Below are 23,020 nucleotides of genomic sequence, written 5' to 3'. Positions count from 1 at the left end.
TGGAAAGATCTCCCATGCTCATGGATTGACAGGATTAATATAGTAAAAATGGCCATCTTGCCAAAAGCAATCTATAGATTCAATGCAATCCCCATCAAAATTCCAACTCAATTCTTCATAGAGTTAGAAAAAGCAATTTTCAAATTCATCAGAAATAACAAAAAGAAAAAAAAAAAAAACCCAGGATAACAAAACTATTTTCAACAATAAGAACTTCTGAGGGAATCACCATCCCTGACCTCAGGATGTTTTACAGAGCAATAGTGATAAAAATTGTATGGTATTGGTACAGAGACAGGCAAGAACATCTATGGAGTAGAATTGAAGAGTCACAAATGAACCCACTTACCTTGTTCACTTGATATTTGACCAAGGATCTAAAAACACCCAGTGGTTAAAAGAGCATTTTAAACAAATGGTGCTGGTTCAACTGGTGGTCAGCATGTAGAAAAATGAAATTTGACCCATTTTTATCTCCTTCTACAAAACTCAAGTCCAAGTGGATCAAGAGCTTCTACATAAAACCAGAAACTTATAGAGGAGAAAGTGGGTAGAGCCTCGAACACATGGGCACAGGAAAAAATTTCCTAAACAGAACACCAATAAGTTATGCTAAGATCAGAATTGACAAATGGGACCTCATAAAATTACAAAGCTTCTGAAAGGGCAAGAACACTGTCAATAGGACAAAATGGCAACCAACAGATCAGGAAAAGATCTTTACCAATCCTACATCTGATAGAGGGCTAATAGCCAATATACACAAAGAACTCAAGAAGTTGGACTCTAAAGAATCAAAAAAACCCTATTAAAAATGGGGTACAGAGCTAAACAAAGAATTTTCAACTGAGGAATATCAAATGGCTGAGAAACACCTAAAGAAATGTTCAACATTATTAGTTATTAGGGGAATGCAATTCAAAACAACCTTGAGATTCCACCTCACATCAGTCGGAATAGCTAAAATAAAAAACTCAGGTGACAGCAGATGCTGTCAAGGATGTGGAGAAAGAGAAATTCTCCTCCATTGCTGGTGGGATTATAGTTTTGGAAGCTTCTTATGGACATTTTACTACCTGAAGTCCCAGTTATAACAATCTTAGACATATACCCAGAAAATCCTGCAACATGTAATGACACATGCTCTACTCTGTTCATAGCAGCCTTATTTATAATAGTCAGTTGCTGGAAAGAACCCAGATGTCCTTCAACAGAGAAATGGATACAGAAAATGTGAGATATTTACACAATGGAGTACTATTCAGCTATTAAGAATGATGAATTCATGCAATTCTTAGGCAAATGGATGGAATTAGAAAATGTCATCCTGAAAGAGGTAACCCAATCACAAAAGGACACACATGATATGCACTCACTCATAAGTGGGTATTAGCCCAAAAGCTCTGAATACCCAAGATACAATTCACAGACCACTTGAGCTCAAGAATAAGGAAGACCAAAGTGTTGGTTTTTCATTTCTTCAGAGAAGGGGAACAAAATACTTACAGGAGCAAATATGTAGATAAGGAGCAAATACATGTATAGCAGAGACTGAATCAAAGGCCATCCAGAGGCTGTCCCACTTGGGGATTCATCCCATATACAGTCACCAAACCCTAACACTATTGTGGATGCCAAGAAATGCTTGATGAAAGGGGCCTGATATGGCTGTCTACTGAGAGCCCCTGCCAGAGCTTTACAGAGGCAGATGCTCACAGCTAACCATTGAACTGAGCACAGGGTCCCCAGTGGAAGAGGTAGAGAAAGGACTAAAGGAGCTTAAGGGGTTCACGACCTCATAGGATAAACAACATTATCAACCAACCACAACCCCCCAGAACTTCCAGGGACTTAGCCATCAACCAAGGGGTACACATGGCTCTAGCAGCATATGTAGCAGATGATAGCCTTGTCACGCATCAATGGGAGGTGAGGTCCTTGGTCCTATGAAGGCTTAATAGATGCCACAGTATGGGGGAATCGAGGCCAAGAGGTAGGTGGGGAACCCCCTCATCAAAGTAGGGGGAGGGAGGATGGGAAAGAGGCTATCTGGGAGGGGGGAAAACTAGGAAAGGGAATAACATTTGACATGTAAATAAAGGAGTCCTGAGGCCTCAGGCCTCAGGCCTTCACCTGAAGAAATTCAGATGGCCGAGAGGCGCCTTAAGAAGTGCTCAACATCATTAGGGAAATGCAGATCAAAACAACCTGAGATTTCACCTTACATCAGTCAGAATGGCTAAGGTCAAAAATTCAGGAGACAGCAGGTGTTGGCGAGGATGTGGAGAAAGAGGAACACTCCTCCACTGCTGGTGGGGCTGTAAGATGGTACAACCACTTTGGAAATCAGTCTGGTGGTTCCTCAGAAAACTGGACATGACACTTCCAGAGGACCCTGCTATACCTCTCCTGGGCATATACCCAAAGGATTCCCTGGCATGCAATAAAGGCACATGCTCTATTATGTTCGTAGCAGCCTTATTTATAATAGCCAGAAGGCCTGACACTATTACTGAGGCTATGGAGTGCTCACAAAAACGGACCTAGCATGACAGCACTCCAGAAGAACCAACAAGCTGCTGAAAGAGTCAGATGCAGATATTTGCTCCCAACCAATGGACAGAAGAGGCTCATCCCTTTAGGGAAGGCTGAAAGAAGCCGAGGAGGAGACTCTGAAGGAGGACCAGCAGTCTCAATTAAACTGGATCCCTGAGATCTCTCTATGCTCTCTCCTTTACCCTTTATTCGTGACTCCTTCCTTGTTTCATCCTAATAATATGGTATTCTAATTCTCATTCCTTGGCAAATCTCATTCTCTCACACTAGGCACCTGGCATCTGTAGTTATATAGATTATAGCACATCTAGTGAAAGCTTAAGAACTAATATCAATATATAAGAGCAATCATGTAATACTTTTCCTTTAGGGTATGAATTACCTCAGTCAAAATAATTGTTTCCAGCTCCATCTTTTCTTGTGTAAATTTCATTTTTTTCAACAGTTGAATAACATTCCACTTGGGCAACACCACATTTTCTTTGGTGACTTGAACTTTGGATATATATTCATGCTTGAGGTACCTGGATCTTGAGGAAAAATGATTCTTAGCTTCCTGAGGAACCTCCACAGTGATGTCTGTAGAAACTCTATAAGCATGGACTTGCATCAACAGTAAACAATTGTTTCCCTTTGCCAGAATCCTCACTAGCATGTATTTTTTTCTATTGGTCTTGCTCATTCTGACTGGAGTAAGATGAAATTTCATAGTAAATTTTATTCTCATGCCCATGATGGCTAATAGTGCTGAACATGTCTTTAAGAGATTGTTGTCTGTTTTTTTGTTTTGTTTTTTTTTCTTTTTTCTTTTGGGAAGCCTCTGTTTAGGTCTATATCCCATTTTTAAATTGGGTTGTTTTCTTGATATCCAGTTTGTTTTTTTGGGTTTTTTTTGTGCTTTGAATAGTCTACCTATTAAGCCACTGTCAGATATATAATTGTTAAGGATCTTTTGCTATTCTATAGCTTGTCGTTTTGACTGTACAGAGCCTTTTAGTTTCATGTTGTTCCATTTATTAATTGTTGATCTTAATGTGTGTGAGTCATGTTCAAAAAGTCTTTTCCTGTGTCAGTGACTCAAGCCTATTTCTTTCACTCTCATATACTAGATTCAATGTATCAGGTCTGGTGTTGAGACCCTTTATCCATTTGAAGTCAATGTTTTCTTTTTTTTTATTTGTGCTTTAAATAGTTCTTTCTTTTTTTATTGATATATTTTTATATACATTTCAAATGATTTCCCCTTTTCTGAGTCCCCACTCCCCGCAAGTCCCATAAGCCCTCTTCCCTGCCCTGTTCTTCCCTCCTCCCCTTCCCATTTCCCTGTTCTAGAATTCCCCTATACTCTTGCACTGAGTCTTTCCAGAACCAGGGGCCACTCCTCCATTCTTTTTTGAACATCATTTAATTTGTGGATTATGTCCTGGGTATTCAAAGTTTCTAGACTAATATCCACTTATCAGTGAGTGCATACCATGATTGATCTTGTGAGACTGGGTTACCTCACTTAGTATGATGTTCTCCAGCTCCATCCATTTGTCTAGGAATTTCATGAATTCATTGTTTCTAATGTCTGAATAGTACTCCATTGTGTAAATATACCACATTTTTTGTATCCATTCCTCCGTTGAAGGACACCTAGGTTCTTTCCAGCTTCTGGCTACTACAAATAGGGCTGCTATGAACATAGTGGAGCATGTGTCCTTATTGCATGCTAAAGAATCCTCTGGATATATGCCCAGGAGTGGTACAACAGGGTCCTCAGGAAGTGACATGCCCGGTTTTCTGAGGAACCGCCAGACTGATTTCCAAAGTGTTTGCACCATCTTGCAATCCCACCAGCAGTGGAGGAGTGTTCCTCTTTCTCCACATCCTCGCCAACACCTGCTGTCTCCTGATTTTTTGACCTTAGCCATTCTGACTGGTGTGAGGTTAAATCTCAGGGTTGTTTTGATTTGCATTTCCCTAATGATTAATGATGTTGATCATTTCTTAAGGTGTTTCTCAGCTCTCCGAAGTTCTTCATGTGAAAATTCTTTGTTTAGCTCCGTACCCCACTTTTTAATGGGGTTATTTGTTTCTCTGGGTTCTACTTTCTTGAGTTCTTTGTATATATTAGGTATTAGCCCTCTGTCAGATTTAAAAAAAACTTTTTATTAGTTATTTGTGAACTTCCAACTTTGCATCCCAATCCTACTCATCTCCCTTCTACTTTTATCTACCCACTATCCTTGCAATCTCCTCTGCAATACATTAAAAGAAAACCTGTTGTGGAAGTTTTGGTGTGTCAAAGTATGTCCCATAATATTCTCTTTTGTCCACACTTCTTTGCTTACAGATATTCATTGCAATGACTCATTTGTCTGGTATTAGGTCTGGCTTTTGCTATTCTATCAATACTGGAACTCCTTGAATATTCTATTGTTGCTCTGTGTCATGGAGATCCTATAGATTTGGATTTGTAGAACCAGCCTCTTCTGGTACTCCAATAGGTCACTAGTTAGGCAGATGTTGTGGTGGGCCAATTCAAAACCCTTCATCTGGGTCTGAGAGTCATCTTAGATGGCCAGCCTGCCTTCTTTCCTGCTCTCATGTCCATGGGGTAAGTGCACCTTCAACCACAGGAACTAGGGTTGTCAGCTCTACTGTGCTGTCCAGGTAAAGAGTAGGGCCTGCTCTCCTTTGGTTCTCCAGTTTATATCTTTGGTTTCTTTGTCAAAAAACAGTTGGCCATTCCTGTGTAGCCTTATGTCTTAGTCTTTAGTTCAATTTCAATCATCACCATGTCTGATGGTTTTCATGTCAATACCACTCATATTTTCTTACTATAGGACTATGATACAACTTAAAATCTGGGAAGGTGAGAAAGAACTAGTGACTCCAGGGACAATTGAATGAGAGCTGGGAATGCAGTGATCAGGTGCAATAGGGACTAGCTGGGGAGAGTAGTTCGGTGAAAATGCACTGGTGCTGGCACTAGTGTGGGAACATTCTGGTTAGATTTTTTTTTAATATTTCCTGCAACAGTTGGAAACCCACTAGAAAGAATCCACTAGAAATGTAAGATTTTTAGACTCAGAGTTAGAGGTTTATTTATTTATTTATTTATTTATTTATGTTAAGTGAGTAAAAGGGGTAGTGCTAAAACAAGTCACGTGACTCAAGCATAGGAATTGAAACAAACTGCTAGCAGTGCTAAGATGCTGGTGGAAAATTACAGGCTGTTCTGAGTTAGGAAAAGAATGAAATTGGCTTCTGTAGGCAGAGAGCTGAACCATAAGATGTTATAAAATTGCTTTACATGCCTTGCAGGATACTCATAGTCGGTATAACATGGGCTCCATGGAAATATCGGGTTTTATATCCTCTTGGCAGCATAGGAAATTCCTAAGTTTAGACACATACAGTATTGTAGTTTACTTCATTTGGTTTAGATTATTTTAATTTGAACTAGGATATATAATATTAGTCACTGACTCCAGATCAGAGAGTGAAGTGATAATCATTGCCTGCTTTGAACAGGTATTACCAATGCCTGTGGTTCCAGGTAGAGAGATCAACAGATATTATACAGGTATTAATAAAATATGTCTGTGGCTCTGGGCGGAGAACCAAACAGAAATATGATATAGATTATTTAACCAGCTACCAAATGCTCATATTCTATCTAACATGGGCTCCACGCAAATCTTGAGTGTCTTTTCCTGCTTGGCAAGAAAGGAAAGGCCTAAATATAGGGACATACAGTATCTTAGTTTACTTCATTTGTTTTAGATTGTTTTGATTTTCAAAATGGGTGTGATTTTGACTTTTGTGATTATATCATTCCTCTGGGAGAGGGTCTAAATAAAGGGTTTTCTGATTACTGGCTCAAGTTTCTGCTAATTTTGGAAAAAGGGTTTGTATTTGTGTTTTTGGAAAAGGTGATTAAGGTATTAATACCTTCCAGAATTATATGGATCAGATATGATGAAGGGAGACCTCCAGAGGACTAGATTCCAGAGAATTAAACAAAAAAAATATATCTTGATGATACTAAAATTTTGTTTTGAGATTTATATATTACAGAATATACAGCCTTGGTGAGTCTCTGCTTGAGCTCTAGATGTCTTGGACTTTCAGTTAGAGCCAGTCAAGACACAGACATCAGAGACTACATCAATTGTTGGTGTGACCTACTTAAGGCCAACCAACTCTATTTTCCCTACCCTTTCCCTGGCCCTTAAAAATATCTCAATGCCTATATCCAGCTTGAAGAAGTTATGAAGAGTCATTGACCCAATTCCCTGGGCTTTGGGGCTAGACAGGGTTATTAATAGGTTGTCTTTCCAGGAAATGTAGAAATGATCATATTGGAACAAGGAGGAAAAGCTAGAATTGATTATATAGTCACAATCTCATTTGGTAGAAATCTCTTTGTTACTAAGCTGAAGTCATAATTTCTTAAGTGGTATATAATTTATTTTGATGCAAAATCAACAGTTTCATTGGTATAAATTTCTTCTGTTGATACAAAATTTTGTAAATATAAGGATTAGACCCAGTCCTTCTAGAAATGTTATTTTAATCTGATCTGAAATGTGAGTTTAGGGACAAATAGCAAATTCATGGCTCTAAGTTTATTGTAAGGATGTTTTCAAATTTTTAATTGGAAATAGCTGAGAGTAGTTAATGGCAAAAGTCCAGATTACTTTACATAGATAATTGGTTTTCAAAAATGTCAGAAATCCACAGAATGTGACATTTAATGTTATTTATTCATTTGTTGTTGAGACTAGTCTGCACCTGACAGCTTTCTGTGTCTTGGATTCAAAGATGAAATAGAGCATCTATGAGTTACTCCAGTTGTGGCAAGACAACTACTAGGCAAGAATTGCCTCATTTTGTCTATAGACATAAATACTGTCCAAAGAAAGGACACAATTACAAGTTAGGACAGCTTGGTTCGGCCAAGACAGACTAGGCTAGTCCTTAATATCATGTTTCTGTAAGGAATGTCAGATTTTCTTGGACCGGAAGACTGAAGACTAATGCTCCAATGTTTTGAAGTAAGGCACTGTCCAGGTGATCAGCAGTCTCTATAAATTGCTAAGCTGTGTTAGGCTTCCTATATATTTTCAGTTAATATAATTTGTTCTTAGGTTTCTGATGGGGTTGAAAACTATAGTCTCATAGCCAACCCAGGCTATTTACTTTGAGAGAACAGATTTGAGAAGATGGTTTTCAGGCATCATTCTATCTGAAGCCAGGACATAAGCCAGGTGCAGAGCTATAGTTTTTAAGTTAGGATAGAGGACAGTGTTCAATTTTATTGACCAAAATGTTAGGCTGGGTGTTAAGTCTATCTTATATAAATTATAAAATGGTAATAGATGTGCTCAGTTTATTTTCAGAAAAATGTTTTGTTTTATTTGATTAAACAGAAAGGGTGATATGTCACAGGATTTTCCCTGTGTACCTTGTGGTTCTAATGTTTAGCAAGCACAATGTCAAGTTCATGGATTTTTCTCCCTCTCATGATCCTGAGCGATGCAGTGTTTCAGGTTATCCTGGGAGGGGCCAGTTGCTACATGGTATTTCTTCTCCACAAGTACCACCAGCATGTCCTCTGCCTTCAGAACTCCAAGCTTCTCTACAGGACTCTCCTAGAGCTGAGAGCTGCTCAAAGTGTCCTCCTTCTGATGCTCTGTTTTGTTTTCTTCTATTGGACTGAATATGCCTTTTCTCTAATTGTAAGTATCTCTTTAGTAGAAAATTCCTTTACAATAAATATTCGAGAATTTCTGACTCCTGTTTATGTATCTTTTATTCCACTTGTGCTGATTCACAGGGATGGACTTCTGGCTAATTATTGGCTTGCTCAGAGAGAGAAACTGAGAAAATGTCTCTCATTTATCTGTTCGATAAGTATGGAAAAAATCTCAGTTCTGCAATATTATGGATACAATAAAACCCCACAAAGGATTGTAAGAATCTACTCATTCTCAGACACTTTTCCTGGTGACCTAACTCTTGAGCTGAGAATTAATTTTGAATTAACTCTGTAATCTTAGCAAATTACAGTTCTATAGAAACCTCATTCTCCAATTTGCTACCCCTTTGAAGGGATTTAAACTTTTTTCATATTTGCATTCTTTTATTGTGTATGAATAATTCGCCTGCATTATGTAACACATCCATGAATGATACCTGTATATTCTGGAAGACTATATGCCCATTGACTGGCTAGAGTAAGAAAGATTGTTCTGAACCAAAATATGGTTGCTGTGAATTGAACGTAAATCCTCTATTAGACCAGCTAGGGCTCTTAACTACTGGGACATTTCTCCAGCACTAAAAAACTGTTTGTAATTGTGTATTTAAAAATTGGTTTTACTGCTACAATGACTGGAGGTATCCAGATGAATTTGGTAAATTTAACAATTTCATGCTCAGAACTAGGAAAACATTTTCAGAAACATAAGGAAATAAACATGAGATAGTTCATGCCTGTGGGTTTCCTGTTTTCTTTAGTCAAATGAAGAGTATATTATGTAAATGCAGAGTTCTTTGCTTAGATTTTGTTCTTGGATCTTCTGTTCTTCTACAGACATGGAGATGCTGCTGCTGACTTTTGGACATGAGCACCATGCTCATGCCCATGCTGTGAGCACCATGCTGACGCCTCCACGGAAGGTAGTTCTGTATAGGCTTCAGCTCTAAACACTTTCCCATGAGAACATCCAAATACAGTACAGCATCCTACAGTTTCCAAGTCATGATATCGAACATTAGATGCTTCTCATCTCAGATCCTCTTTGCAATCTTGCACACACTCATCTCTCAAGTATGCACTGAGCTAACAAAAAAATTAGTAGTTTCTTCAAATTACTATAATACATGCTTTCCCAACCATTGTTGCTTTCCAGGTAAATATTTGTGGCTTTTTCCTGTCTTCAATTCTGAATTTACTTTAGCAATAAATAATAAATAGATTAATTATGTATAATGGTACATAGCTCATCCCCTTGGAAGAGTGCTATTAATCTTCCATATCATCTTAATCATGGGATCATGTGAAAAGTAAGCTACCTCCTTACTTTTCTTGACCATTCTCTAAGGACAGTCTCCCAAGGAAACATCCACTCTCAGCTCACAGTTTATACATTGTTTTTCTGGACTCCAAGAAGTGCTTCCTAACACTTTGATTTCTAAAGTTCATCAAATCAATCATTTTATCAGTCGTTTATGCTATACCCTATAAATGACAAGCAGCCTGCTACCTCATTCTGATTTGGGTAATTTTCTATATGACATCTGATTTTTATAGTCTTCCATTTAAAATTAAAGTAAGGATTGAACATAAATGTATTCATTTTGACCCCATTCTCATAAAGCATGAAGAGTTTAATGTGGGAACCTTAAGTCTGTCTTCCATAATTTAGTTTTCTTTGCTCCTCACCAAACATACCTGGGAATCTCTTTGAGCTTCTCCTGAGCAGGTATAACATTTGCACTCACCCTGCAGCAATGGCTTTCAAAAGACCTTTAGTGTTAGTTGTGCCTCTGTGTTTTCTTTTACCTTTCCCCCACCTCCCTCATTATTTCATCCTTTTATCTCATTGTAACACTACATTATAACTCCCTTTCCTTGGGAAACCCCATCTTCTCCCTTGACCCATCACTAGGCACCTAACCCCTGTAGTTATACAGCTTGTGGCACAAGTAGTAAAAGCTTAAAAGCTACTATAAACATATAAGTGTGATATTTGACCTTTTGGATCTGATTCATAACAATAAAGGTGTTTGTTTCTAACTCCATCTATTTAATACTTGCAAATTTCATTTTTCTTAGCAATTGAGTAATAGTCCACTCTGTAGTGCACCGCATTTTTGTTATTCATTTATAAGTTGATGGACACCTAAGCTATTTCCTGTTTCTCGGTATTATGAATAGAGCAGCAATGAACAAGGATGAACAAGTATTTCTGTAGCAAGTTGCAGACTCTTTGTGCATATACACATGCTTGTGAGAGCTGAATTATGAAGTGGATTATTTCTTGGCTTCTTGAGGAACCTCTACACTGATTTCTGCAGTGGCTGGATACATGTTGGCACCCACTAATAATGAACAATTGTTGCTCTTTCTTAATATCCCTGTCAGCATACACTAATAAGCTTTTAATTGATCTTGGACATTCTTACTGGAGTGAGATGAGACCTCGGGTAATTTTGATCTGCATTTCCATGTTATTTAAGGGTATTTAACATGTCTTTAAGTGTTTCTCAGCCATTTGTGTTTCATCATTTGAGAACTCCCTATATCAATAGTTCTCAACATGTGGATCACAGTCATTTGGCAAACTTCTACCTCCAAAAATATTTACATGATGATTTATAACAGTAGCTATAAAATTTAGAGTGGTGAAATATTAACGAAAATAATTTTATAGTTGGGGGTTATCATAAAATGAACTGTATTAAAGGGTCACAGCATTAGGAAAGTTGAGAACTGCTGTTCTGTTTAATTTTCCCCATTTTTAAATTGATTTATTTGTCTTTCATTTTATTGTTTTAATCTTTAATCTTCTTTAATGCAATATATCCTGAATGCAGCCTCCCCTCCTCCACTCCTTCCAGGCCCTCTAGTTCACCTCCCCTCTTCTGCAGACCTACTGCTCCTCTTTCCTTTTCAAAAAAGAGCATCCCAGTTATAACAGCTGAACCTAGCATAAAAGATGTTATTTTTTGATGTCCAGTAATTATTTTTAGTTTTTTGTATAATCTATATACTAACCCACTGTCAGATGTATACTTGTTAAAGATCTTTTCCCATTCTGTAGACTGCCACTTTAACTGAATAATGGTAGCCTGTAATCTATAGAGCTTTTCAGCTTTAAAAGAATCCATTTATCAATTTTTTGTCTTAATACCTGTGCTACTGGTATTCTGTTTAGGAAGGCCCTTTTTTGTGCTAATGAGTTCAACTCTATTTCTTACCTTTTCTTCTGTCAGATTCAGCATATCAAGTCTTATGTTGAGACCCTTGATCCATTGGGATTTTAATTTTTGAGGGTGGTAAATATATGTTTATTTTCATTCTACATGCAGTCATACAGTTTGACCACCATCTTTTGTTGAAGGTGTTGTCTTTTTTTTCAGTTTTATTTTTGACTTCTGTCTTAGTTAGGGTTGTCTTAGTTAGCAGCATCAAGACAGGCATGGTACAGGAGAAGCTGAGAGTTCTACACCTTCATCTGAAGGATCCTAGTAGAATACTGACTTCCAGGCAGCTAGAATGAGGGTGTTAAATTCCACACCCACAGTGACATACCTACTCCAACAAGGCCACACCTATTCTAACAGGGCTACACTTTCTAAAAGTGCAACTCCCTAGGCTAAGTATATACATATCATAGCTTTTTTGTGAAAAATCAGTTGTCCTTAGATGTAAACTTATATTTGAGTCTTCAAATTGATTCCATTGACCAACATGCTTTTTTTTTTATGCCAAAACCATTGTGTGTGTGTGTGTGTGTGCGTGCGTGCGTGCGTGCGTGCGTGCGCATGCGCGTGCTTGAGTACATGTTTAACATTAGTATAGCTCTGTAATACAACTTGAAATCTGGGATAAAGCTACCTCTATCAGTTCTTTTATTATTAATAATTGTTTTAAACTATCCTGTCATTTGTTTTTTAATTTCTATATAATTTGAAGATTTAAAATAATTTCTTTCTATGAAGAATTGTGTTGTAATTTTGACGGAAATTGCATTAAATCTGTAGTTTGCTTTTGGCAGGATGCCTACTTGTCACAATGTCCTGTACATCCATGAGTATGGGAGAATCAGTTTTCTTGTGTCTTCTTCAATATCTTTCTTCAATATCTTAAAGTCTTTCGTATACAAATATTTTCCTTACTTGGAGAGTTCCCAAAATATTTTGTATTGTATAGCCACAGCCCAAGTAACTGGGTTAAGTTCCTAGAACCCTTAACCCTGGTTCCCATGAGGTACTGACTCCAGCATTAGATTGGTCTTACAGGTATGTTCCTAGACAAGGATGCACAACCCATTTTCCCTCATCCTTTCATCAGGACCTTTGAGGAAGGCATGAGTAGGTCTGTCTCCTGACACAGAAACTCAGAGGAATGGCCAGCTCACCATGATTCCCTCAGCTTGCTTCTTTACACAAGGCAGTTGTAGACACTCAGGGTGGGGCATCACCCAGTAAGAGCTGAAGCCTCCCATATCAACCATTACTTAAGAAAATACCCCACTAACTTGTCTATAGTCCATTCTTGATAGGACTATAGTCATTTTCACAATTGAGGTTCCTCTTCCAGGATGATCCTAATGTGTGTCAAATTGGCATGAAATTAAACATGCTGATATTCGCTGCATAATTTGCAGACAGATATTACACAGTATACCTTTTCCCCAAACAGCTTTATTTACAAATATTCATTGCAATGTATCATTGGTCTGTTTTGAGCCCTCGTACAGTATTAATACTGGATTCTCACCAGGATGCCTCTTGGATGTATTATTGTTGCCCTGGTTAGATATTGATCTAACTTTGGATCTTTAGGACCAGCTCTTTGTGATCCATTAGTTCAAAGATGAGGTAAATGTTGGGGTGGGCCAACTGAGAACCTCGGTCTGGGTCTAGTGCAAGTCAAGTTAGTCAGTCCACCTGCTCTCCTGAGCACCTGCCCCCAGGACCAGCTTTCCTACACTGCCCAGGTGATGGGTTGGTCTAGCTCTCCAGTGCTCATGCCCCCTGGGCTAGCTCTCCCATCTGCAGCAGATAGTGCTGACTGATAAAGGAGGTGTTTCTCACACACCCATGCCACCACATAGCAGATGAGGTATGGAGCCAGCTCTATTGTGCTGCTCAGGTGGGGCCAGAAATCTGGAGTGCCATAGCTGGTAAGTGGTGGGGCAGCTCTCCTGCATCCACTCCATGGGGCCAGCTGTCCTGCACCCACCCCACCAGAGCCAGCTCTCCACTGCTGCCTAGGTGAGGGACAGGGCACTCTCTTGAGTGTGATAACTGATAAGAAGTGGGGACAGCTCTGCCACTGCACGTAAGGGGTGGGGCAACTCAGTTTAACATAATACTCAGATATAAACATGGCCTTTCATCTACTACATCCTAGTTATCATTACATGATTGCTTTAGAGTTTTCTGCTCTGTACATCTCAGGAAGCCTAAACTGTAGGAACACTGGCTCGTACCTAAGGTTGGTAGCAAGTAATGCTTGATTTTAGCTATTATTGCCTTTCAATTCAACTTCTTTTCTCTTTCATTACATATGAGGAGACTATATTCTATCAATGCACTAAAGGAAGCAGTATAAAATCCAGAATGTAACTGCTTGCAGTTATATCAAATGGGTTACCTGGAAGGGAAGCTGGGGATGTATGGGAAGGTGACAAAAAGAGACAGAGACCAAGATAACACCTGCTATTCAAGGTCTCAAAGTTTAATGAAGAACTCCCAATACATACATACATACATGCATGCATGCATACATACATACATACATACATACATACATACATACATACATACATATATGCAGGGTGGAAAAGCCTGGAAGATTCTCAGCAGAATCAGTTCAGTTGCTCCACAGGTGGCTAGTGTTTCTCAGGAGACTGCAGGTCCTTGAAGAACAATAGGCTTCACCTTTGTCTGAGCACTTCACCCTTGGTGGAGGGGATTATTGCTGACACAGGAGTTTCCACTCAAAGGCTGGGAGAGGAACTTCACATTGGTTGATGTCAAGTTCCTGCCAGGTGGCTTGGCACCTCAATAAGACTCTCTAGACCCGACTGTCTTATGTTTACTGAATTATGCTATAATCTTCCATCATAAGCATAGGGGTGTTCGTTAATAAAAGTAAACTAGTGAATGCTTAATGATTGTGTTAGACATTGGAAGTTCTTAAAAATGATTATCCTGAAGCCAGATGTGGTACTGAATACCTTTAATCCTCATACTTGGGAAGCAGAGGCTGGCATATCACTCTGAGTTCTAGTCCATGTTGTTCCACATAGACAGTTCTAGTCCATCCCCAGTGAAATAATAGGACTCTGTTCCAAAAACAAACAAGAAGAGATAACAAAATAAAACAGAACAACAAGCAAACCCACCCTAAACAAACTTAGCGCTTGCCAAAATTGACTACCTTGCTATGTATAGTTACACAAACCGGTAATCCCAGGGTTTTTCTGTGTAGCCTTGTGTATCCTGGACCTTGCTGTAAAGACTAGGTTGGCCCCAACCTCAGAAATCCACCTGTGTGAGCCTCCTAAATTCTGGGATTAAAGCATGGACCATCAGGGCAGGCTTCCAGAGATTTTCTTAACTCAGGAAAGGTACTTCCATATATCTAAGCTTTTTAGAGACACAATATAAAAACCTCAGGGGAAACTCACCCTAAAGCTGTCTGTTGATAAACATGGAGACAGATGCTTCTTGCATTTGTGGGATGACAGCTGGTAGTCTCGTTCCCAATCTTTCTGCTATCAGAAGAGTTGAGAATCTAAGGATCAAAGGCTCTCAGAACCTCCACTGCCTAGTAAAAAGAATGAAGTGCTGCTGTGTAGAGGAATCGTGTTGTGGGGCGCCCTGGTTCTGTTTGTACTTCTATGTTAATTCTGCTTCCTCGAGAGGAGCTGCCTCCAAAGTCCTTAAGTGATCATCTATTCAGGTGATCTCACTGAACCTTCTCCCCATACTGACTGGTCAAATAAAGGCTAGAGAAATGATTGGACAGTGGAAGAAAAGATGGGATGCAAGGTCTCAGATAAGGAGGAGAGAGAGAATAATGGAGGAATAGAAAGTTAAAGAAAGATGGAGCAGAACTACATGGCCTGGAGAAGCCACAAGCAGAAAGGGGTCCCATAGCAGGAGAATAAATTAGGTTAGTGGTCGATCTATCCAATCTTGGCATATAGCTTATAAATATAATAACTGAGTTGTGTGCTTTTATACAGGCTTATGGAGGTAAGAAATCACTACAACAGATTCATGTAGTAGCAAAGAATGAACTAAAGGGCTGCCAATTCTCCTCACTGTGAGGCCTGCTGAAGGTGAGTGCTAGGTCAGGCCTGCCAGAGTAAAGCTTCCCAGTTTGTAGTTGTACTGTAGGAATCCTGTGGTTCTCAGCTTCAAGGAAACATGGCAGACTTCAGTTGTCACTGTCACTCTGTCAGAAAAGCATGCGGTGTCTTGGCCCTTGAAATACAGCTTCCTTCTTCCATAATTATTAACTTTGCTTGGGACAGAAGTTAGCCTATCAGTCGTTATGATTTAACTTTTCCCAACAAACAATACATGAAAAAACAAATAAAAACAGCATAAAAGCCCAACTAGTTTGTTGAAGTGGTTTCTAATTTCCCCAGAGCCATCCTCCTCTGCCTATATTACAAAGCTATGAGCCAGCTAAGGGGCCCACTCGGGCTTGAGATTCAGCATCTAAAGACAGTAAGAGAGCATTTTGCAAGGAGTGAATGTATGAACCAGAGGAATATTGGACTTTTGTGATGGTTCTATTTTCTTTAAGTGTGATGTGATTTTTAGCATGTAGCATTCCTTCTAGGCTCTGTCCAACTGTTACTTAGCAACAACTAAGCAGGTCTGGCTTGCAATAAAAGGGACTGTTTGTTCTCTGTGCCTTCTCTGTCTTTCTGTCTCTCTTCTTTCTCTGACCTCTTTCTCCTGTCTCTCCTTTGGCTTCTCCTCTCTCTTTCCATGAGCTTCTGACCAGCTTCTCTTTTTCATTCTCTTTCTCATTCTCATTCTCATTCTCATTCTCATTCTCTTTCTCTTTCTCTTTCTCTTTCTCTTTCTCTTTCTCTTTCTCTTTCTCTTTCTCTTTCTCTTTCTCTTTCTCTTTCTCTCTCTGTCCTCTGCTGTCCCTTCTCTTTCTCTGCCTCTACTCACTTCTCAACTCTGCTTCCCAACTCCACTTCCCATGCACCCAAATAAGCTCTCTTCTATATTAGACCTGAAATATGGCTGGTCCTTGGGAGGGAGTGCCTCGGTATGGGCCTGCTAAGGTACCCCTCTCACCATATGGTACCTCATTCTACCAAACATGCCCCTGGCTTTATAAAAACACATCAATGGTTATATTAAAAACCAGCTACAGGCAGAGCTCTCAAGTAGTGGTGGTTTTTTAGGGCTGTAGGCTGCAAACCACACACTGAAGGCTCTATTCTCTTCTTTATTTAGATTCCACTAATTAGTAAAATCATGTGGTATTTGTCTACATGCAGCTGACTTAATACAGATAGGTCATTTTTCCACCACTGGTGGAATGGACCAATTCAAACCAGATAGATTATATTAAAGGCAAGTTTATTTGGGAAACTCTTGGGTGGGCAAGTTCACTGGCCCCAAAGATTGAGGACAGGGAAATCACTATGGGGAAAGGGGCATAGGGAAGTGTGAGAGAAAGAAAAAGGGGTGAGCATGCAGAGAGAGAAGATAAACCAAGCTGTCTGGATTATATAGGGAAGAGACTCTGAGGACATCCTAGCTCCTGGGCTCAAAAGTTCAGGACTGGGGATAGGGCATATCAGGTAGGGACTGAGATATGTTGGGAGAACCTGGAGTCCAGGTCTGCTTTGGTAGGTAAAATATGCACCTCAGTTCCTGGTTCCAGGATCTGCAACCAAACAATTATATTTACCATAATGTCTCACAGGTCCATGCTAGTGACAGGCAATGTGTCCAGCATATAGAAGTTGTAAAATTTGAGGTGATGTTTGTACTAATCCAATTGCCAAATCCCTGGTAAGGTATCCGAAGGACATAGTTTAATTCCATTTCCAGAATGCCTTTGCTCTCTGCTACATATTAAGATTTGTAACTATTTTTATCATGTATTAAAATTTTAAATTTATTTTCTCATCAAGATTTTATTTTATTGTTTTCCAATCTATTCTAACCTTTACAGAGAAATTAAAACTATCAACCTATGTGCCACTCAAAGTCTAGGTCATCCTAGGTTATGTTTTATCAACAATTATATATCTCCTGCCTACCAGTTTTTTAATTTTTAAAATTAAATTTAAAGTCTATTTTGTATGTCCCTGCATGTGTCCCTGTATGCATCTCTGCATGCCTGTGGAGGTCAGAAGACAACATCTGCGAGTCAGTTTTCTTCTTCAGAGGCAGATCAGGTTGTCTGGGTGTCAGCGGGTGCTTTTACCCACTGAGTCATCTCTCAAGCCCCCTCTCTATTCTTAATGTTGAACAAACTCTCCATCACTCATATTAAACACATCTTTCTTCACTCCTTCTCCATGATTTTACATCATTTCCTTTTGAGTCAAATTACATAGACTGAATTAGAAGGTGCTTGATTTGTCTGTGTCTAGTTCTTTGTGACAGACACTAGAAAAAAAGCTATAACAAAAAAGCTGTGAGACTAAGAAACAGTGGACGTTACCTCCAAACAAGTCACATTTACATCAGGCAAGGAAGTGGAGGGGTGGTGAAGAGACCTGCTTGTCCTACAGAAGACTCTGGTGTCTTACCCTACACCCACATCATAGAATGCATGACAGCTTGTAGCTCTAGTCCCTAGTGATGCAATGTTCTCTTCAGGCCTGTAGGAACATCTGTACAAATGTGGCATATACTCACATAGACACATACACATGAATATAATTAGAAAAACAAGCTATTTAATCATCTGTAGCACAATACAGTACACACCAGTTACTTAAAGTGTTTTGTTTATACAGTACTACCAAGCAAAATATAAATAGTATTCATCATTGTAAAATAGAACCATGCAGCCCCCAGTGTTTCCAGTCAGATATCACAGAAAAATTTTTAAAAATTAGATAAAAACTTACTTCTAATGATTCAACAATTTCATGCTCAATAACTATATCAATAAGTATCTTATAGAATGCATCCATTAAATTCTTAGAAATGAGTCCCTATATTACTATATGGATCCAATTTAAGTGCATGAGCAGGAATTTTCATTTAAATATATGTAGAGTCAGATTCTTCCAGAGCTCCTTAGTGATACAGAGCTGTACAGAGCTGTGGAGAGCAGTAACACAGGGCATCTGCAAAGCAGGCTTGCTTGGCTTCTGTTATACTTATTAATTCATTTTGAAAAAGACACATGCACATTTTGAAACCAACATAGTAACCACAGTTAAGTATAAAACTGTACTGTGTATTTGTTATCTAATTTATTTCATATATCTAGTGTTTACCTGCCAAGAACTTTCACAAATATAACAGCAATAAAATGATCCAGGGCATTTAAGTTCTGTGACTGATACTTTTGGCTTCTATTGATTAGCTTCATAGTACATGTCATTCTTTCATTTTATTTTATAAAATATTTTCTATGAATGTATACTTAACACTTTGAAGTCCAAAATACCCTTGAGGCATTAATATTTACAAAGCACATTGTCTAGTACAAGCTGTGGAATTTCTTGGACTAACATGATCAGAGCACTATGAATTTTGATAAAATTTACAAAATCTTAGTAGTAGTAAAACCAGTTTTACAAATCCCTGGTAGACTCATTTTTCTCAGTGCTGGATCATTGTCTGGTCTTCCAGAGAAGCCAGGTTCATTTCCAGCAACCAGACATTGGTTCATAACAATCTCTGTAACTTCAGTCAGTCACTGAATGTCTGATGATCTCTTTGAGCCTCAACAGGCACAGGGCATGCATGTGCTACACAGCTATTCACACACAATAAATTAATACAAATATAGAAAGTTGTAAAAATTCTATTCAAAAGAGTGGCAAATGGAGAATGAGATCTCTGTATCATGATAATTTGATAAGGTCATTCTTTCCCTCTCAGCTCAAGGCTGTGAAACAATACGAAGAGTGTCTGAGAATAAACACATGCTGAAACTGCTGTCAGTGGCTTATCTTACCACAGTATTACAGAACTGAGATTTCTTTGAGACTTTTGGATATATAAATTGGAGATATTTTCTTGATTTCTCCCACTGAGCATGCCAAAATTTAACCAAAAGCCCATCCCTGTGAATCAGCACAAAGGGGCTAAAAGTTGCATAACCAAGAGTTAAAAAATTTCGAATATTTACCGTCAGGGTATTTTTGCTTGAAGAAATGCTTATAATTAGAGAAAAGGCACAATCTATCCAGTAGAAGAAAACAAAACAGAGCATCAGAAGGAGGACACTCTGGGCAGCTCTCAGCTCAGGGGGAGTTCTGTAGAGAAGCTTGGAGCTCTGAAGGTAGAGGACATGCTGGTGGTGCTTGTGGAGAAGAAATACCATGTAGCCACTGGCCCCTCCCATGGCACCCTGAAACACTGCATCTCTCAGGACCATAAGAGGGAGAACAATCCATTTTATTTTCTGATTTTCTAGTATAAAATAGCAATAACGCTCATCATTTATATACTGTGATATATTCAGACTTGTACTTCTAATGGAATGGATTAGGTCTGTACTTATCAAAGCATTGATTATCCAAAAGAATGAGAAAAATGGAAGGATGTGCCTTGCAGACTTTGGCCTGAACCTATTCCACCCAGATTCTCTGGGACTGATGATGATGGCCTGGACCACAGTGAGGAGACTGCTGGTGCAGATGGAGAGGCCCCTGGCCACCCTCTCCAGGTAAACAATGATCTTACAGCCTATATCATCTAGGAAGTTTCTCAAACCAAAAGCTGCTACTGTCTTTGGCAATCCTTTTGCAAGAAGGATGAGGATGTTTGTAAAAGCCAAGTGGATGAGAATGAGGTGTATGGGTTTCTTCTCAGTGCCTTCCCACCAACTGAACACATGATTCATAGAAACAGACATGTTCCCCAGAATGCCAAGCAGAGTTATAAGGAGGAAAATTATGTCCTTAATATACTTTAAAATCATTTCTTCATTCCTAGGTAGAAAACCTTGTATCCAGGATGCAAACACTTTTTGAAGGAAGTCTCTGCAATTCTAGACATAGTTGTGCACAGCAAACTTTTCTGAATAGCATTTTCTGGAGTTCACAAAGCAGGGACAGACATGCAATGTAGCTGATTAGGTCCATGAAACTTCTCCTTCTTCCTGCAGGCTCTAGGATATTTTGAGTGTGCAGACAGGGGAGTTTGGTAACTGGTTTTTAATCTAAAATTTAAAAGAAATATTTTTGAGCTTTACACTGGCAAAATTGTCTTGTTCAAGTTTGTGTGTGTGTGTATGTGTGTGTATATACGTGTACATGTGCATGGTGTGTGTGTGTGTGTGTGTATCTGTGAGAGAGAGAGAGAGAGAGAGAGAGAGAGAGAGAGAGAGAGTCTGTCTGTCTGCATGCACTCATTGTCCTTGATATCTCTCACCATAGTTGAATTGAATTCCAAGTTCTCATTACCAAAAGTTATTCCTCTGTTTCTTATTCTATTTCTTCCTATTTACCCACACAATTCCCAAATCATTTCCCACATCACACAAAGACACTGCTGCTCACTACCTGTATCAACTATCACATTTAGTATCTTTTCTTTCTACATTTTTCTTGCTTTGTTTGATATTCCTTTCTTATCTACATCTTCAATAGTACAATTTCTAGAATGGCATTTGACTTCAAAGCTTTATAACTTCAATTCCTACATCTTAATATGTTAAGTTTTTATAGTGACCATTGTGTGATTTCATTCTCCATGAATGTTTACTAGATATTTTTAATATCTCAGAAATCATAATACCATCCTGAATATCTGAATAGAATGAAGAATATTCCAGATATTAACATGAAAGTCATTAGCATTTTTATTGTCTTTAACACACACTTTAACTGTTCTATCAAAGGCTGGAGTTCATAAAAATTGCTGCAATCAATAACTTCAAGTCCTGGTGGAAAATATTAACATTTTTCTGTTTGTTTAATGCTAGTTTTCCTGAGGAATCCTCCATTTTAAGTCCTTTATTCCTGTTTCCAAACTTTAAATCACACATGAGACCAGCCTCTGGCACTTCTAATAAGTGATTCATTTCTACTGAAGTGGACTGTCAGAGGAGAGAGGTGACTCATCACCCACATTGTTTGGGAAATGTTAAAGGAAATTCATTTAAAAGGCAGGATTGATTTGTGTTTAGATATATGGATGTTCCCATGAGGAGTTTACCTCCCAAGAGCCTGAGCTAGATTATATCCATTTATTCTGATTTTCTAAAAGCATGTAAGCAAACAATCAAACAAAACAAAAAAGATTATTGTTCTTTGCAGTTTAGTTTTGGGATAAAGTTAAAATGAGCTGTTTCAGGATGTGCTAGTTCACAGCCTGGACCCTTGTAGCAGGAAATCTCAAGATGATAACAATGACTATTACACCTTATGGTTTACAGTTCTCCACATGCTGAAAACACCATGACTAAAGTTAAGATAAGCATTTAAATATTAGGTGACTTAATCAAGAGTATAAGGATGAATCCAGAAGGAAATTTTCACTTAGAAGTAATAAAGGTATTGTAAAAGAAAACGTGTCAATACTTAAAAAATAGAAATGCATCAGAAGTGAAAAGTACAAACATTACAAATACCACTACCTCTGTGGGAGTCACAATGCTGGAAAACATTTATTTTTGTGCATTTACGTTTGTCTTGTTTCTTTTGAGACAGTCTCCCTATGCCAACTATTGGAAAACATTTATACTGACAGTCTCTCTAGTACTGATAATACCTATGTGTTTCATAATTGTCTCCAATTTTTGATAGACATCTGAAAATCTCCATCTTTCTGATTTATTTATAAACTCTAAAGAGGTAGCCTTAGGCACAGCTCCACCCAGAGCTCTGCCCTGACTCCAACCAGAGGATGGATGGCAATGCCTCAGCATTTCTGTGTCTCCTAGAACTTGTTTCCTTTGATCTCTCTGGACCCAGAGACCAGCCTTCTCAGGGTCAGAAGGAAAGTCCAAGGCTCACAGTCTCTCTGGCTCAGTCAGAGAAAGACTTCAGTTTAATGAATCTCTCCATGGCACAGCTGAGGGGATCTAATATCTTACCTTCATGTACTCACCTGGACCTCTGTGGTGCAGACAGGCTCTGGAGCAGCTCTGGGAAGGTGACACTTGCCAGGTCATATTTGTACTATCTGCATCTGTGGGGCTCTTGGCTGCCATCAGGTACTTCAGATTTCAGGTTTCATCTTGTCACAGTGACAGGGGGAAGGAAGGCCACTGTGGGGCCTCAGTCCCTGAAGTACAGCTTCCCTCTCTCCCACAGTTACATCTGTTTTGCTCAGAAATTATTTCTACCTTAATTAGGGTTTAATTATTTTGACAGGAAGGATGTGAGGTGAGAAAATGAACAACTAACCAAGTTCTGTGTACTGAGGACCTGTGGATACTCATTTCAGTCCTGTTCTTGCTGCTTCAGTCTCTGTGAGCTCATATGCCCCTTGCTCAGTTGATTGCGAGGTGTTGTTCTTCAGATGCCCTCCATCCTCTCTGCCTCTTACAATC

At 38.9% G+C, this 23,020-nt stretch overlaps 2 pseudogenes; one reads left to right on the top strand and one right to left on the bottom strand.

Annotated features, from left to right (window-relative positions):
- Window positions 1-8,603, top strand: part of LOC127664444 (vomeronasal type-1 receptor 4-like) — a 28,742-nt pseudogene extending 20,139 nt beyond the window's left edge.
- A 10,867-nt stretch (window positions 8,604-19,470) lies between these two features.
- On the bottom strand, window positions 19,471-20,467 carry LOC127664561 (vomeronasal type-1 receptor 4-like; annotated as a pseudogene).
- Between the last annotated feature and the right edge of the window lie 2,553 nt (window positions 20,468-23,020).

This window comes from Apodemus sylvaticus, chromosome 14 (assembly GCF_947179515.1).
Source record: "Apodemus sylvaticus chromosome 14, mApoSyl1.1, whole genome shotgun sequence".
Taxonomy (NCBI): Eukaryota; Metazoa; Chordata; class Mammalia; order Rodentia; family Muridae; genus Apodemus; species Apodemus sylvaticus.
The sequence above is the reverse complement of the archived record's forward strand: the minus strand, read 5'-3'. Positions and strand labels throughout refer to the sequence as shown.